General features: G+C 44.0%; 1 protein-coding gene across 1 annotated transcript in view; it reads left to right on the forward strand.

Moving 5' to 3' along the window:
* The window catches only part of LOC117447554 (unconventional myosin-IXAa-like), a 171,935-nt gene that overhangs the window by 23,983 nt on the left and 132,411 nt on the right, over positions 1 to 15,541 (forward strand).

A 15,541-nucleotide genomic window follows, 5' to 3' on the forward strand; every position in this document is an offset into this window, starting at 1 on the left:
ACTTGACAGTTGTCTCTAGTTTTCGTCCCCTCCCCCGCTGTCTGACCCGCTCGGAGCCAACAATGCAGCTTGTCAAGGAGGCTTGTAGGTAATTTAGGCCGTCCTGCAAGTTCAGATTCTCAGGTTTCCCCTAATTCAATGTCCTGCTCTCAGGCAGGCCAGAGACGGCAAAGGAGTCGGCTAATCTTTGCGTATTTAGACCGGCCGTCACAGGAAATGATTCACGTGGAGGAGACAAAAGCGATGCAGAGAGCTCTGCGGCGGAGGTGGAGGTGGAAGTGAAAGTGACCACAGTGCCGTGTTTTCGCCTCGCCTCTTATCGTGTCACGTTTCACCCGAGCGAAAAGCGAACCTTGAAGCATCTTCCTCTTTCCCTAATAAGAGACTCATTTCCTTTTGGATTTCAGGGTAAGAGGGAGGTGCGCTGATGCAGCCAAATGAAAACGGAGAACATAGATACACTTCTAATTTCAAGAGAGAGAGGGCGGAAAATCAGGGAGTAAGACGATGTGGAGCGGCTGCCAATGAAAGTACCACAGCGAAGCCCTCGCATTGTGAGCTGCCTGGTTCAGATGCAAGGTCTGGTTCACACAATAGGTAGGGTTGAAGCAACAATGCAGGCATTTCCTCAGAAAACAAATCAAAATGTCAAACGGGCATTTCTTGGAAGCTGTAGTAGCAGTTAAGAACGTACGGTAATCAGTCTTTCCTTTAATGAAACACCTCCTTTTCTTGAGTTGTTGTGCTCCTGTTGTTCCTTTTGCCAGCTTGTGGTCGGAGTCAGAGGTCAAGGCTGAGATTTCTTCCACCTCAGTGTTTGAATGAAGTGTTTACAAGCCTGTAAAAAGACGCCGTCAGAGCTCGAATATCTTTTATCCAGTGGTCTCACATTTTTTGGACGACCCCCCCTTTTACAAACATGAACTCTGCCTCGGGTTGGATTAAGACCCAGACAGCAATAATACTAAACATTAGCCTAAGAAATTCCTACAGTCCCCCAGTGAATGTATTGGACACGGGTCTTTAACCGAGAATATGTGATGTTGTTACTCTAATAAGGGGCATCCCAGCCATAATCAAACAACTGTGAACTGATGGTTATTTGTATATTGTTCCATTTACACATTTGATATCTATTTATTTTTAGTAAAATGCTCATGTATCCATCTGGTGATTTACTGGAAGTCAGAGGCTTGCTGTCGAAATGGAACATCTTCATCTTCGCTCTTCCTCGGTCTGTGCTCGCTGACCATGGAAAACATAACGGTTCCTCTTCCCATCACTTGAATGACGCCACTACTTAACAACCACGTTTCCATGATTGGTCTCCTGACTCATTGGGACGGGACAGGAGCTAACCCCCCCCCCCCCCCCCCCCAGCCTCTGCATCTGTTGTTTCCCATTAAGGCCGTGTGGAGCTTTAAAGCAGCACCAGCACATGCCTTTTTGCTGCTTCATGTTAACGGTTGTCATTATCTTTTATCATTGTTTGCAATTAACCTTGAAGGACAGGAACAAATCAATCATCCAAACAATCCATTTCTACTTCAGAAGTGTCTGTTCAGCTGCAGTCTGGTATCATGTAGCGGTGCCTTTGATGCAATTGTAACCTACTCTGTACTGTACTTTAGGGCTGAACAATTAATCAATTTTAAATCGCGATTTTAAATGATGCAATTATTAAATGATGCAATTATTAAATCACAAAGCCTGCGATTTGTTTTAGTATCTTTTTAAAGTTTTTTTTTTGTTCTTGTGTGTCAGTCATCCACACCAATCAGAAGTGCTGTGCTCCACATGTACCAGTCATTGTTAACCAATCAGAAGTGGTTGGTTAACAATGACAGATTGATCCAACCACCTGCCAAGTGTCAGTCATCCACACCAATCAGAAGTGCTGTGCTCCACATGTACCAGTCATTGTTAACCAATCAGAAGTGGCCCATGATAGAAGGTGATAGACAGATTGATCCAACCACCTGCCAAGTCTTTTTGAAAGTGCCTGCCCTTTCCAGATGGCTTCCAATGGAGCTTTCCTAGATCTGGGTCCGGTTAGGAATGCTCCATCACATGTTCTATTACAGGGTGAGTCTTAAACTGAAGCTCGACTTTAAAGCAACCCAACGGAGGTTTCATGTAAGTTTAGTTCTTTCACTCGTAGCTCGGGCTGCGGGGGTGCTAGAGGCGGGGGTGCTAGAGACGGGAGCACGTTGATGCGACCTTCCTAGCCGGAGATATGGCCGCATTTTACAATAAACTTCCGTTGGGTCGCTTAAAAACAAATATCGCAAATCGCAATATCTGTCAGAAAAATCGCAATTAGATTATTTCCCCAAATCGTGCAGCCCTACTTAGCTGCATCAAAAGACTGACATTGTCCAGCACGCGTCAGTCTTCAACCTTATTGCAAGACAGAACATTGATATTGGACGATTCCGCAAAAATAAAATCACGTGCACACAACTTACCCTGTTTTATCGCCAAGATAATCCACTCTGTAACATCCGAGAGTCCTGGGTAGATACATTAAAAGCGACATATCAAAAAAGTAAAGATTTATAAACATAGAAAGCACTTGGTCCAGTCTCTTAATGAAGTGCACTAATGTTTGGATTGTACTTTACATTTGAAAGCTTGTAGACTAGTTTGCAGTTGTCACGGACATCTCTTTAATTATAGCGTTTTTAATGGAGACAATACTCTCTGAGGGCTTCAGAGAATTGTTGCATTGCATGTTGGCTGCAGAAACAGTTTGGCAGGAACTTGCTGTAGCGTTTCTCCTGTCGCTCTATCTATCGATGTTTCCAGTGTCTCCACCTCTTTGCTGATATGACGAGCTGAGAGGAATACATTTTGAAAGCTGCTATCAAGGCACTACTTGTAATCAGAGACATGCAGTGTTGGTTTTGACGCTTTATTGGGACTGACTACAGATCAAAGACAACAAGCCGGTGCTCCAGAAGATGGCACGTCATTGAATGTATTTACTTTAAGAGCCGATGTCAAAGGCAGAGCACAAACCTGGACATCCCCTCTGCTGGCTGTCAAACACCATCTTTTGTTAAAAAACATCCCACTGGTAATTCTTGTGGCACGTTCGCTTTGCTGGTCTTTGCTCTAGCTGTGGGGCGACAAGTGTCCCGTTTTATTTGAAATGCTTCAGACCTCTTCATCTCAAATCCATTTGGCTTGCAAACACTTCAAATGCTTTTATGTCTGTCTACACACAGCCACCATAACATATGCACACATTAGCTGCTGACCTGTTTTCTCCGCCCACAATCTAGGTGTGTCCGTGTGTTGACAGGCCTGCAGAGAGGAAGTGTTCAGAATAAGCGATCACTTCTCCCGTCACACGGCTCTACTGTGTACACGGCTGTGTTTGCCTGAAAAGCTTCTGAAATATCACTTAAGCCCGTAGATTTCAGAAGCTACGGTTTGCACTGAAAAGCGAATATCCTCTGTTCCCCATGCAAACCCCATGCCGGTCGTGACATGTTTGGATCTCTCTGGTCCAGCGCAGTGAAGGCCATTATTATTATTAAGGCCATACTTTTCTTTGATCTTCCCAAAACGCCACGATGAACCCGCCATTCATTACAGCACAGAAATTATGCATGAGGAGCTGTCAGTCCGCAAGCATTACTCAGCCCGAACCCCTTTGGGTATGATTGGAAAGAGGCGGAAGTTAGGGTTCAAAGAGGATTGCTTCCTTTGTGGGCATTTAATTGGTCTTGACAGCTTATGGACATACATTACCATGACAGCTGAGTGAGTAATGGAGTATGACATAAACGTTGTGGTATTTTAGATTCTGAAATACTTTATATTTACACTTGGTTTGATGTAAATTCCGCACATAGCTCTCGGAAGTAGAAATCAGATTTGATCACGACATCGATTATTTTGAAATGAAACATGTGGACATCTAATGCACTGAACAGAGAGGCAGATATTGATCACCGTCGTGCAGACACAAATCCCAGCATAGCGCCGCAGGGCCGACGGGAAACAGAGGTGGAAACTGGAGAATCAATGAGGATGGTGGAGCCATTAGTGACACTGCGACCCACTGAGGTTTGATTGGTTAGTTGAAGTCGGCCTGTTGATGTTGGGTTACTGTGCAGTGGTTTTAGAGAAAGCCGATTGGACCTCCCCGTTGACATTTCAGACACAGGTTTCCTCATTGATTTTGAAGCGATGCTGCACGCCTTTAATCGTGTCTGTTGTTCTTGCCCGCCCTATTCAATTCTACTCTTTCATTTCCCACAGCTTTGCGGTGTCCAGTAGTTACTCAGCAGTAACCCCTCTGGGTAGCGTTCAGCTGACCGCATCTCGAGAGCCAAATCTGCGTGCAGATCATCGCTTATTCTGCAGGTCCTGGACAAAGCTGCTTTAATGCAGACTCGCTCGGGGGTGTTTCTGTTGGCCTCGCTCAGGTTGTGGGAGAGAAATGTAGGCCAAACTTGTCCTTGGCTTAAACTTCCATCCACTTGTATTCTGCACAGTCAGGGCAAGAGCAGAGCGATGTTGGTGTAGTTTCAAATGAGTCATTTAGAGTAACGTTGCTGATGTTTGAATGAAATTGTTCAAGGCTATTTACACATTTTTGGTTGCAGTTTTTGGTACGGCAAGATGGGTTTCAGTTAAACTAGCAAAGTGTTATTCAGCAGCCTGTCGGTTCACAAATTGGGTCCACACAGAAATATCTTAATCGATTTCCGTGGCTGTAAATATGGCTGCATAAATATCACATATTTTGAATTAAAGTCCTACTTAACGACAGCTTGTACGTATTGTAATTGTAGCCATGCTAGCTCAACATTAGCATTTAGCTCCACTGCACATCCTTTTCTCTTTAGTTAGGTTAGTGGCTTGATCTTCTTTTGGATAAGTATCTCTGACAGGAAACTGTGTGCAGTAACTGCAGCTACAAAAGATTTAACGAATGCTGAAACACAAACCCAACGACACAAACCCCCTCTTTTAACTGCTCATTTCGTAGAAAATAATAATTCATTATCCCTTATTAAAGGTGGGGTAGGTAAGTTTCAGGAACCGGCTCGAGATACACTTTTTGTTATATTCCATGGAATGCTCTTAACATCCCGATAGCAATGAATATCTGAAGTGCTTTGACAACAAATCCATAAAAAAAATTCATCTGTAGAAGCCGTAATACTGTAAAAAGTACAATGCCCTACCTGCCTGTCAGCCTTCCATCGGGGCACAAACTTAGCTCGTGCCCTCATTGGTCATGTGCACGCTCGTGTGTGTTGGAGGAGGGGCTCTGTGAGGAAGTGGCAGATTTTCTCCGGTTGTGTATTTTCAAATTCTAGCGATCTCGAGCCGGTTTCTCAAACTTACCTACCCCACCTTTAACCCCTAGAAATACATCACACATGTTGAGGTTGTGACCCTTGTGTGACCTTTTCAGAGGAGCAGTTTTGTTGATGTCCAAACCGTTAACCTCAGGATGCATTATCCATGTCAGAAACCAACATGATGTTTGAGTGGTCAAACTTAATGACATAATGCACGGTAAACCGCCGTTACAGAAACCGACCGGCCGTCTTTTCCAGGCTCTCTTCCTGTCGGTCATGTTCAGGCTAAACCTCAGGCAGGACACACCCCACCATCCTGCAGGCGAGGGCCACGTTTCCTCCCTGCCACAGCCTCCGCGGATCAATAACCGCTCGCTGTTCATCACTTACAGTCGTCTGTGTCTCCGGGGGTTGGTTAGCTGCGACCTGGGAGAGGATAGAAAGCAGAGAGCCGGAGAAGCCTGCTCCTTTGTGAGCAGTTTACTCACGTTTACGAGCTGATGTAAGATGTATGGTTAGCTTGCAGCCTGTTCTGCCTTCACTATGTCGGCAAGAAGCGCGAGTGTTTTTTAATTACTGCTCGATCTGAAACAAGTCCATTTTTACAAAAGGGTAAATCATCATTTTGGGATTTAGACACAATAATAGAAAACAGTTCCAGTGTCATGTTGACCCAGAACCAAAGGGGAACTCCATGATAGACTGAAGACAGTGTAGCAATGCTACCCAGTACACACATGGCACCCACTAATCACCATCAGCCTGTACGCAGGGCCAGATATGCTCAGAAGGTATCTGATTGTAATGAGGAGGGGGCTGCAATCAATAAAGCTCCCCACAGCGGCCTTATTTTTCAAACTGATGCTCCATTAACGTGTGTGTGTGTGTGTGTGTGTGTGCGTGCGTGTGTGTGTGTGTGCGTGCGTGTGTGTGTGTGTGTGCGTGTGTGTGTGTGTGTGTGTGTGTGTGTGCCAGCCAGGAGGAGAGTGGTTTAAGTCGAGGTGATGTCATCTCCCAATGGGAAATGTAATAGTGCAGAGGATGGGGAAGTAGCTCTCTGCATCATGTCCTCATGACCACACACACACACACACACACACACACACACACACACACACACACACACACACACACACACACACACACACACACGCGCACGCACGCACGCACGCACGCACGCACGCACGCACACACACACATACACACACGACCTTCTGAGTGGACCAGACCACATGTGTGTTGATGGCATGTAAAGACATAAACAGTGTGTGTATCCTCTAACTTGTATCGCCCCCCCCCTCCGGTGATCAGGTCACACAAAGATACAGTTGTTTTATTGCGTACTAAATATTTTGCAGGCCAGTTGTTCCCTTTCTTCATGGTAAGTGTTCCTCTACGTCACATGCTATAGGTGTTACTGCGTCTGGACCAAGAGTAGAGTATGATGGGGGAAAAAGCAAAACGCTGCAATACTGAGACACACACACACACACACACACACACACACACACACACACACACACACACACACACACGCACACACGCACACGCACACGCACACGCACACGCACAGAGAGTTCTGCACTGAATGACTCGGCACTCTGTCTCTGTGCACGAGTTTCTGGCAGATGTTTGTGTCTGTGTGTGTGTGTGTGTGTGTGTGTGTGTGTTTGTGTCTGTGTGTGTGTGTGTGTGTGTGTTTGTGTCTGTGTGGGCTCAGTTCCTGTGAGCTCTGCTGGCCTGCTGGAATTCAGGAATTCAAACACACACGCACGCACGCACACACACACACACACACACGCACGCACACACACACAAGGCAAGGCATTTATTATTTAGCTTTTTTCTCTTCGTTTTACTTTCCAGGGACCGTTGCCTGAACACACTCTCTGTTTTCCACTAACAGTGTGTCACATTCACACTTACAGTAGTGCGTGCTGCAGGAGAGGCACGTCATAAGGGCTCAGTGTCCCTCAGTGTCCCTCAGTGTCCCTCAGTGTCCCTTAGTAACGTATTGGGTTTTCCAACTGCACATGAGGGGGAAAAGACCCTTCATAGAGGGCTCACAGTGAGGAAGGAGGCGGGCTTAATCGTACACATGGAGATAACGGTGCTTACTTTCAGACATTCTCTCCAGACGATCATGGAGCTCAGTTGTATAAGTATTGGATATAGTTATTCGAAAAAGGTTAAAAAAGGGCTTGAGAGTCGAGATCAAATCGACGTGGGTTTGATTGTTGGAAGTTACAGTATATTGGACACAGGCCTCATTATTCCAATACATGACGTTTGGGATGTGTGTTTTTCAGACGATCCAACACACACTTCTATTAAAGCACGCTGAGGCCCTGAGGACACTTTGGAGGCAGCTTCAGAGGATCGTGTATGTTGATAAACGGCAACACTTAAGGCGAGAAAAATGTTAAGCATTTACTTCCTCCACCATTATTACATATAGCGTGAAGAAAACTTCTGACTATCAGACTATTATTACTATTAAGATTAAGGAACAAAATAACTTTGGCTTCACATGGCTACATTCCGTTTGCTTTTATTTAGAACATCCAGGACACATTACACTGTGTGTGTAGAGTATTCAAACACGAGGGTGAAACACGCATCCAGATATTCTACACAGAAATGAACGAGACAAAACTCCAGTTGACTTTTAGGCTGCTCACACATGCAAATCACACACACACACACACACACACACACACACACACACACACACACACACACACACACACACACACACACACACACACACACACACACACACACACACACACACACACACACACACACACACACACACACACACACACACACACACACACACACACACACACACACACACACACCTTTCTTAGTTTTGAATCCGGGGGCCGTTGGTGAGTGTATGAACACAGGGTGTGGTGTTCGTCTGAGCTGATGCTTTGGTAGTGTGTGGGTGTGTGTGTGTGTGTGTGTGTAGAGCTTCAGTACCTGCTGTAGATCAGCAGCAGTGAGGAGTAAACCCACAGGGAGTTTGAAATATGCCTGTAATCCTTTAATGATCTTCTCTGATGAGTGATCAGGGGTGTGTGTGGGTGTGTGTGTGTGTGTGTGTGTGTGTGTGTGTGTGTCTCACAGGTCTGATGTAGTAGCTAATCCACAAATGCAATAATTTTTGGTGTAATAAGTGCAGTAAACCCTCAGTTGTGGGACCTGGGGGAGAAAACATCTTCTGTGTTAAAGATTTAAAGATAAGTGAGCTTGTGTGTGTGTGTGTGTGTGTGTGTGTGTGTGTGTGTGTGTGTGTGTGTGTGTGTGTGTGTGAGCAGTGTGTGTGTGTGTGTGTGTGAGCAGTGTGTGTGTGTGAGCAGTGTGTGTGTGTGAGCAGTGTCGAGGAATGCTGAGTGTTTATTGCTGTTAAACTGGTGAGAAGCGACTGTGGGAGAGGAGGGGGTGTTTCCAGCGAGGCTGCTGAAGACCTGCAGGACGAGTTGAGCTGCTCATCTGTGTTTAGTATCTTGGATGCGTGCTGATCGCTTTCTCTACTTTTAGAAGATCCCGAAGACTCCCCGTTTCCTCTAATGCATTTGTTTTAGAGGCGGAGTAATTCACTGCGAGGTAGCCCTGCTGCTGGACATATGAGCTTTTATTCTCCGTGCCATACAACCGTCTGGAGGCGCAAGACGTTTCCTCATTCCTCAAAGACTAGTTCTAGGAACTTCTGAGGTACATTAGAAGTCCATTTTTCCAGTTTGCGTTTCCCTCGTCTGTCTGACTGTGTTGATGCTGCTCTGCTGTACACAAGTTGTAATGTTTCTTCCTGAACACATGCAAAAGACATTAATGCCCTTAATAAACTTATAATGGCAATTTGCAACCACGACGCAGACTTGGAGGCTTCATGGAGGAGACACTAATACTGATTTCTAGGAAGTTGTAGTTGATAATACATTTATGTATATCAAATTTCCGAGCATCAACATCAACAAAGGAATATTTACAGTGTCAACATTGTTAAGCTTTGTGCCATCAATTGTTCTTGTTTTTTAGATTGATGGAAAAACAAAGTATTGTAATTTCATCAACCGAAAGTGGAAACAGTTGCCGGTGTCTGCGTCTCGAATGTGCAGATTTTAAGCTTTTCTTGTCATCTTTGACCAAAATCAATAAATAATCATCAGTTGAAGACCTCCTCTTTCTGCCTGCCACTTTAATAATAATTATAATAACTTGTATAGCACCTTTCATACAGGGGATTGCAGTTCAAAGTGCTTTACATCGGTACAAAATAAGACATAAAATCAGTGTCAAACAAGCAGCAAAGCATAAAGTGGGATAAAATAAAAACATGGGGAATAAAAGATAGAGAAATAGGGCAGTATAATAGTGTAAAATGCTTTGGTAAAGAGCCTTTTAAAAATGCCTAATGTATTGGCTTCCCTAATATTGTTGGGTAACGTTTTTGTAACTTGATCTGCTCTGTTCTTTCTCCTCTGTATAAACTCTCTCCGGCCGTCTCCTTTTCTCTTTAAATATGAATGCTTTCTTGGAAGGAGCTGTTTTCTAACGTCAGCACCTGAGTGATGTCTCTGAATGTCCGTGACCCGGGGCTGAACCTGCCCACCAGTCACATGACGGGTTCATTAAAACGTCCTTTCAATCCCTCTCCAATTTAAAGCTAAAATCTCACTCCACCAGCGCGACGGCCTCGCTCTTATCTCCTCACGCTGTCAGCACTTCACATCGGACCGTGTCAAAACAAGACGTAACAGACTCCTCCACTTCGCCGCCTCTTTTCATTCCCTTTCTTCTCATCCCGTGTCGTCTCCTCCCTTCTTGCTTTGCCTGACTTGTATCACTATCCACCTACCATCCATCATCATCAGAACCCTGTCGCTGTAAATGCTGAACATACAGTATTAAGGTCACGTCTGTCCATTGTGCTTCGCGTCTAATAGCCGTCCAGTTCCTGCCTGCATGACCTCACCGCAGCCAGCTGTTAAAGGAAATGCCAGGAAACTTTCTTTTTTCATTCCAGCTTCGTAACTCCACACATGTGATTTGTCAGAGACTCAGCTGGTATGTAACCTTGCTCCTTGCTCTGACCTTTGACCCTTAAAAGAGCATCCATCAGTCCTCACCCCTGATCCTTGCAGATACTCCTGAAGTCTCGGCAGACAGTCCGCTGATCTTCTGCTGGAGGTTCGCTCGGGGATCATAGCTTTCGAGGCAGGGACAAATTACACCAGGATACATTTGTTTTTTGGGGAAAAAAACGTCATTACCAGAAGTAGGGATTTAGATTTCCTGTCCATCCTTTTAACTGGTAAGCCGCAATATCCTTTTGTTTTGGTCTCATCTGTGGTGTTTGTGAATGGCATTTCCGAGAGAGAATTGGTGTTTCCGAGTGACTTACTGTAAAGTCACTCTCTTTTAGATTTTATGTTGATACTGTTAATTACAACAAAATCACTTTTGTTTCAGCTCGAAATATATGAAGCCGCTGACGCCACTGACGTCACTTCTTCTTCTTCTTCTTCTTCTTCTTCTTCTTCTTCTTCTTCTTCTTCTTCTTCTTCTTCTTCTTCTTCTTCTTCTTCTTCTTCTTCTTCTTCTTCTTCTTCTTCTTCTTCTTCTTCTTCTTCTTCTTCTGCTTTGGGTTTACTGGCAGGCCCGCAAACAATTTCATGGCGTATACTGCCGCCCGAAGTCCCCGGAGTTGGGGACTGGCTTCAGTAAACCTTTTTCTCCCACGAAAGTCCCTGCTCTCTATCAGGAACGGAAAAGGGGGTGAAAAGGTTCTCATTAACTCATTTTAGTTCCGGTTCTTTTTGGTGTGAACGCGACATTTCGGAACTAAAGTGGGAAAAGTACTGCGGTGTGAAAGCGGCTCTTGTGTCTAAATTAAATGTTTTCCCTGAGAACAGAAACTCCAGCTATCTAGAAAATGTGCTGATCTTTATCAATCATTGTAAGAAAAAAGGGCAAGAAAAGGGGGCTTTGTCCACGTTGTTTCGTGGTGGATTTCCCATGTTTTGTCGTACAGTTTCCCACTAGTTCAGAGCCAACATTTAACATTTAAAATAACTGTGTTGACCCAAGCTTAGTCATCAGGGGAAATTAGCCTAGATCCACTGTGAATACTTTAGTTGTTCAATTGTATACCCTGAGTAACACACGGTATATCATTTTGGTCTGGTCCAATATGAAGACATGTAGACAGTTGGTTCTCGCACACTGAAACCCACACACTCTTTCCTCTACTGTATCCGTCATCTGTTCTCACTGTGGAAGCAGCCTGTCTTTTTCCCTAGCGGCTAACGTTTTAGCGATGACTCAAAGACATGAAGTCCACAGACAAGTCACTAGCCCTTAGCTTACAGGCTCACTGAGTTGGACTGACAGCTCAGGAAGAGAACTGATGAAGATGAACCAATCGGAGAGCAGAATCGAGGCTGGGGCAACGTGTTTATAACTGAACGTTTTATCAAACCAAAAATGGCCAGCAGTCGAAGTAAAGAGCACTTAGGAAGTGACGATTTAAGCTGGCTAGGATACAAGAAGGGACTGCAGTGTGTTTGTATCCTGGGTTGACTGCATTATGATGTCTGTTGAGACGTTATTTTCTCATTAGAACAACGATTAACTTCATACCAACTTAATCAGAGCACACAAGTAACCTAAGAGTGGTTACTGACAAGGCATTTATTTCAAGTCCAAAGCAGTACTCGCTTCATAGAAAACACTGCAGGCTACATTACATCACCTCCAGTTAACTTCACAGAGAACAATTAGGGAATCACCGATCTGTCATAAGAACCAACCACAGACACTGACACATGGATATAGGGGGAAACACTTTAATGGATGTTTGGCTTTATTTTTGTAATATTAAACCTGTTATTGTCTGGCGGGGGTCCCATTATAGGTAAACAGGGAAAATGAGTGCTTTCAGTAGTGCTAACCAAGCTAGCATAATACCGGAGGCTAATCTCAGTTACACTACAGAGCTGTTTTCTATGAATGGAAAAACAGGAAGCACACTTAAATTGTGTTGGTTCACATGACAACTCTGTAGTGCGTCTTCAGTTCCTGGTGAGTTGTAATTACCTTTCTTTCTACTAGAGATGTCCCGATCCGATCACGTGATTTTCAAAAGATCGGAATCGGGAGAAAAAAATCGGGGATCGGGATTTTTTTTTTTTATAAAATATTTTTATTTTATTTAATGTTACAAAACAAAATGACCATGTTCACGTCTTAAAGTCATCCTGAGGACTTAGTTTTGGTTTAAAATTACATAAGAGCATGTATGTGTTGCTTTCTTTGGGCTTGTTTTCATAGACCTGGTTGCTTATTTCTCTGAAATCTGGCGACAGAGTGGGCGCAGTGTCTAATAGTAGCAGTAAGCTAACGAGAGGTTACGTTCAGCTGGTGACTCGGGAGTCGGGACAGAGAAAATGTCAGGAGTTTGGAAGTGTTATAAAATTGAAAGCGAAGGCAGTGTAACAGCCAGATGCAATGTTTGCAAGGCGGAGGTTCCGCGTGGTGGAAAGAACAGAGCTACGTTCAACACGACCAATCTAATACGCCGCCTGAGAAACAAACACCAACAACAACACGACGAGTACACAGCGGCCACTCAGGTAACGGAACTGAAACAACCGACACTTTCAGAGACTTTCAAAAGGAAAGAGAAACGGCCCCAGAACAGAGAAAAGGCCAACACAATAACAGCCAAGATAGCTGAATTCATCGCGTTGGATGACCAGCCGTTATCTGTTCCTTTGTTTTCTCTTAATGCATTGCATAAAGATCGGATCGGGAAAAATCGGTATCGGCAGATTGTCAAAATCAAATGATCGGAATCGGATCGGGAGCTAAAAAAGGTGATCGGGACATCCCTACTTTCTACCATTACTTTTGTAGACCGGGGTAAACTGTGGCAGGTTGTGTCTGTTCCACCCCTTTCCCATGTTGGCTGTGATGCATCATCTTGTTGTTTGGCTACTGAAAGAGCAGCAAGAAAATACATTGAAGGTTTTAGTGGAGTCAACAGAAAATCTAGATGTACGTCAATCTTTTTCTTGCAGCATAGCTCAGAAGCAGTTGTACATTTCAAATTACCTTTTTTAATTTCAGTATATATTCTACTGATCTGCAGTCTACGAGCACCGACTGTACATTTCTGCATAATACAGTTAAACTCTGACCTGTTACCCGTTTGAACATCTCATTAGCGTCCCAGGGAGCGGATGTATCAGTTGTGGGGGACGCTTGTTTCGAGTCTTGTGTACTCTCTCCCTCTCTCTCTCATCTCTGTCTGTCTGCCTCTGCTCGGTCTTTCATCCCTCAGAGTTCCTCTCTTTGTTTCGTACAGACGCCCAGCTGGTTATTTCCTCCCTCTCTCTCTCTCTCTGTCTGGACCTATAGTCTGGACTGCTGCAGACTGCTGTAGGTGGTCAGGATCACTGCAGAGGAGGGTCTGTCTGGGCTTTCGCATCCTATTCTTTCTCTCTCTTCCTCTATCGGTCTACCACATGCACTTAGCTGAAGGAGCCGGTGAAGAAAATTAAAAGTCATCCAGCAAAAAGGGTAGAGATGATTAAAACATGAGCAGGATTCAATTAAAGGTGGGGTATGTAATTTTGGAGAAACCAGCTCGAGTGCGCTAGAATTTGAAAATACACAGCCGGAAAAATCTGCCTCTTTCTTCAGACTTCCTCACAGAGCCCCTCCTCCTCCAACACACACGAACGCGCACATGACCAATGAGTGCACGAGATAAGTTTGTGCCCCGATGGAAGGCTGACAGGCAGGTAGGCCATCCAGTTACTTTAGCCGGCTCAGATGATTGGTCGTGCTTTTTACAGCGCCACGGCTTCCACAGATGAAATATCTTTATGTATTTATTGTCAAAGCATTTAATGTATTCATTGCTATCGGGATGTTAAGAGCATTCCATGGAATATAACAAAAAGTATTTCTGAAATAAATTACATACCCCACCTTTAAGACACCGTAAAAGGACAGTGGTACATGCTCGCATCAAAATAATAACCTCAGTTTAGTATTTTCTAAATGCCTTAGCTTGCATTATGGTTGAAATGTGATGTTGAAATGTGATGCCTGTTTTTGATGGTAAATATCCAGCATGAGACTGACAGCATGAGAGAGATGAAGCCAGATAGAAAACCTGCAAAATATGAAAATAATAAAATCCTGTCGAGAGTGAGGGGATGAGGAAGTGCAGCGAACCATGAAGCTGTCAATGCGGGGGTCTCGGTTTGGGCCAACATTTAAATTGAGTTCTTATTTCTATCGTTGTTGGCATTCTACCTTTTAGGAATTCACATTCATTGTTCGGTAATAGCTTTTACTATTTCCTTAGAGACTGCCCAGCAAACCAAAACCAACACTTTTCTGCATTTGGTTATGATGCAGTAGAATAGAAAATGCTTGAATTCCCAAATCAGACCAGTATTATATTTCTTATACAAATATAGAACATATGTGCTTGTAGCCGTTACTAAGAATTGAATTAAAGAATTCGATTATATCTACTTTCAATAAGGAAATGATACCTACTTTATTCAATTTATCTTTGGAGCCCAATGCTTATATTGAATTTCAGTCTGGTTTGGCACGATTTGTATATTATAATTTAAAGTAAAAGCAGTGGGAAATGTCTTCTAACGTAATATATGAGATAAACAAACATTACATTCATGCTATTTATATCACTGTTGGACACTCAGCACTCAGCAGCATATTTAACGGTAATTTACGGTGTATCATTTTTGTATCACATTTGAAGCTTTGTAGTCTGTGAAACTTGATTTAAGTGTGTGTGTTTGTGTGTGTGGGGAAAGAGAATGGAGTGCTGTGTTCACTATCAACGGGGAAGTGGTGAATTAAACCATTGTGCTCTCATTACAGCCACTTTTGTGAGGAAGGTGGCAGCTGTTAATCTTGGCACACTGCTAGAGCCCTTGGATTGTCACATGAACACACACACACACACACGCACACGCACACACACACGCGCGCACACGCACACCTACACACACACACTCAGGGTATGCGGCCCTGATAAGCTGGCGGTTAGCCTTTCAATTCATGAAGCAGCTACTGTTCCTCATTGTTTTGAATAGCTATCAGTTCTTGTCTCTCTCTTTGAGTTGGTCTCATGCTCCTCTTTTGTGGCGTCTCTGATAGTA

This window comes from Pseudochaenichthys georgianus, chromosome 6, assembly GCF_902827115.2.
Source record: "Pseudochaenichthys georgianus chromosome 6, fPseGeo1.2, whole genome shotgun sequence".
NCBI lineage: Eukaryota > Metazoa > Chordata > Actinopteri > Perciformes > Channichthyidae > Pseudochaenichthys > Pseudochaenichthys georgianus.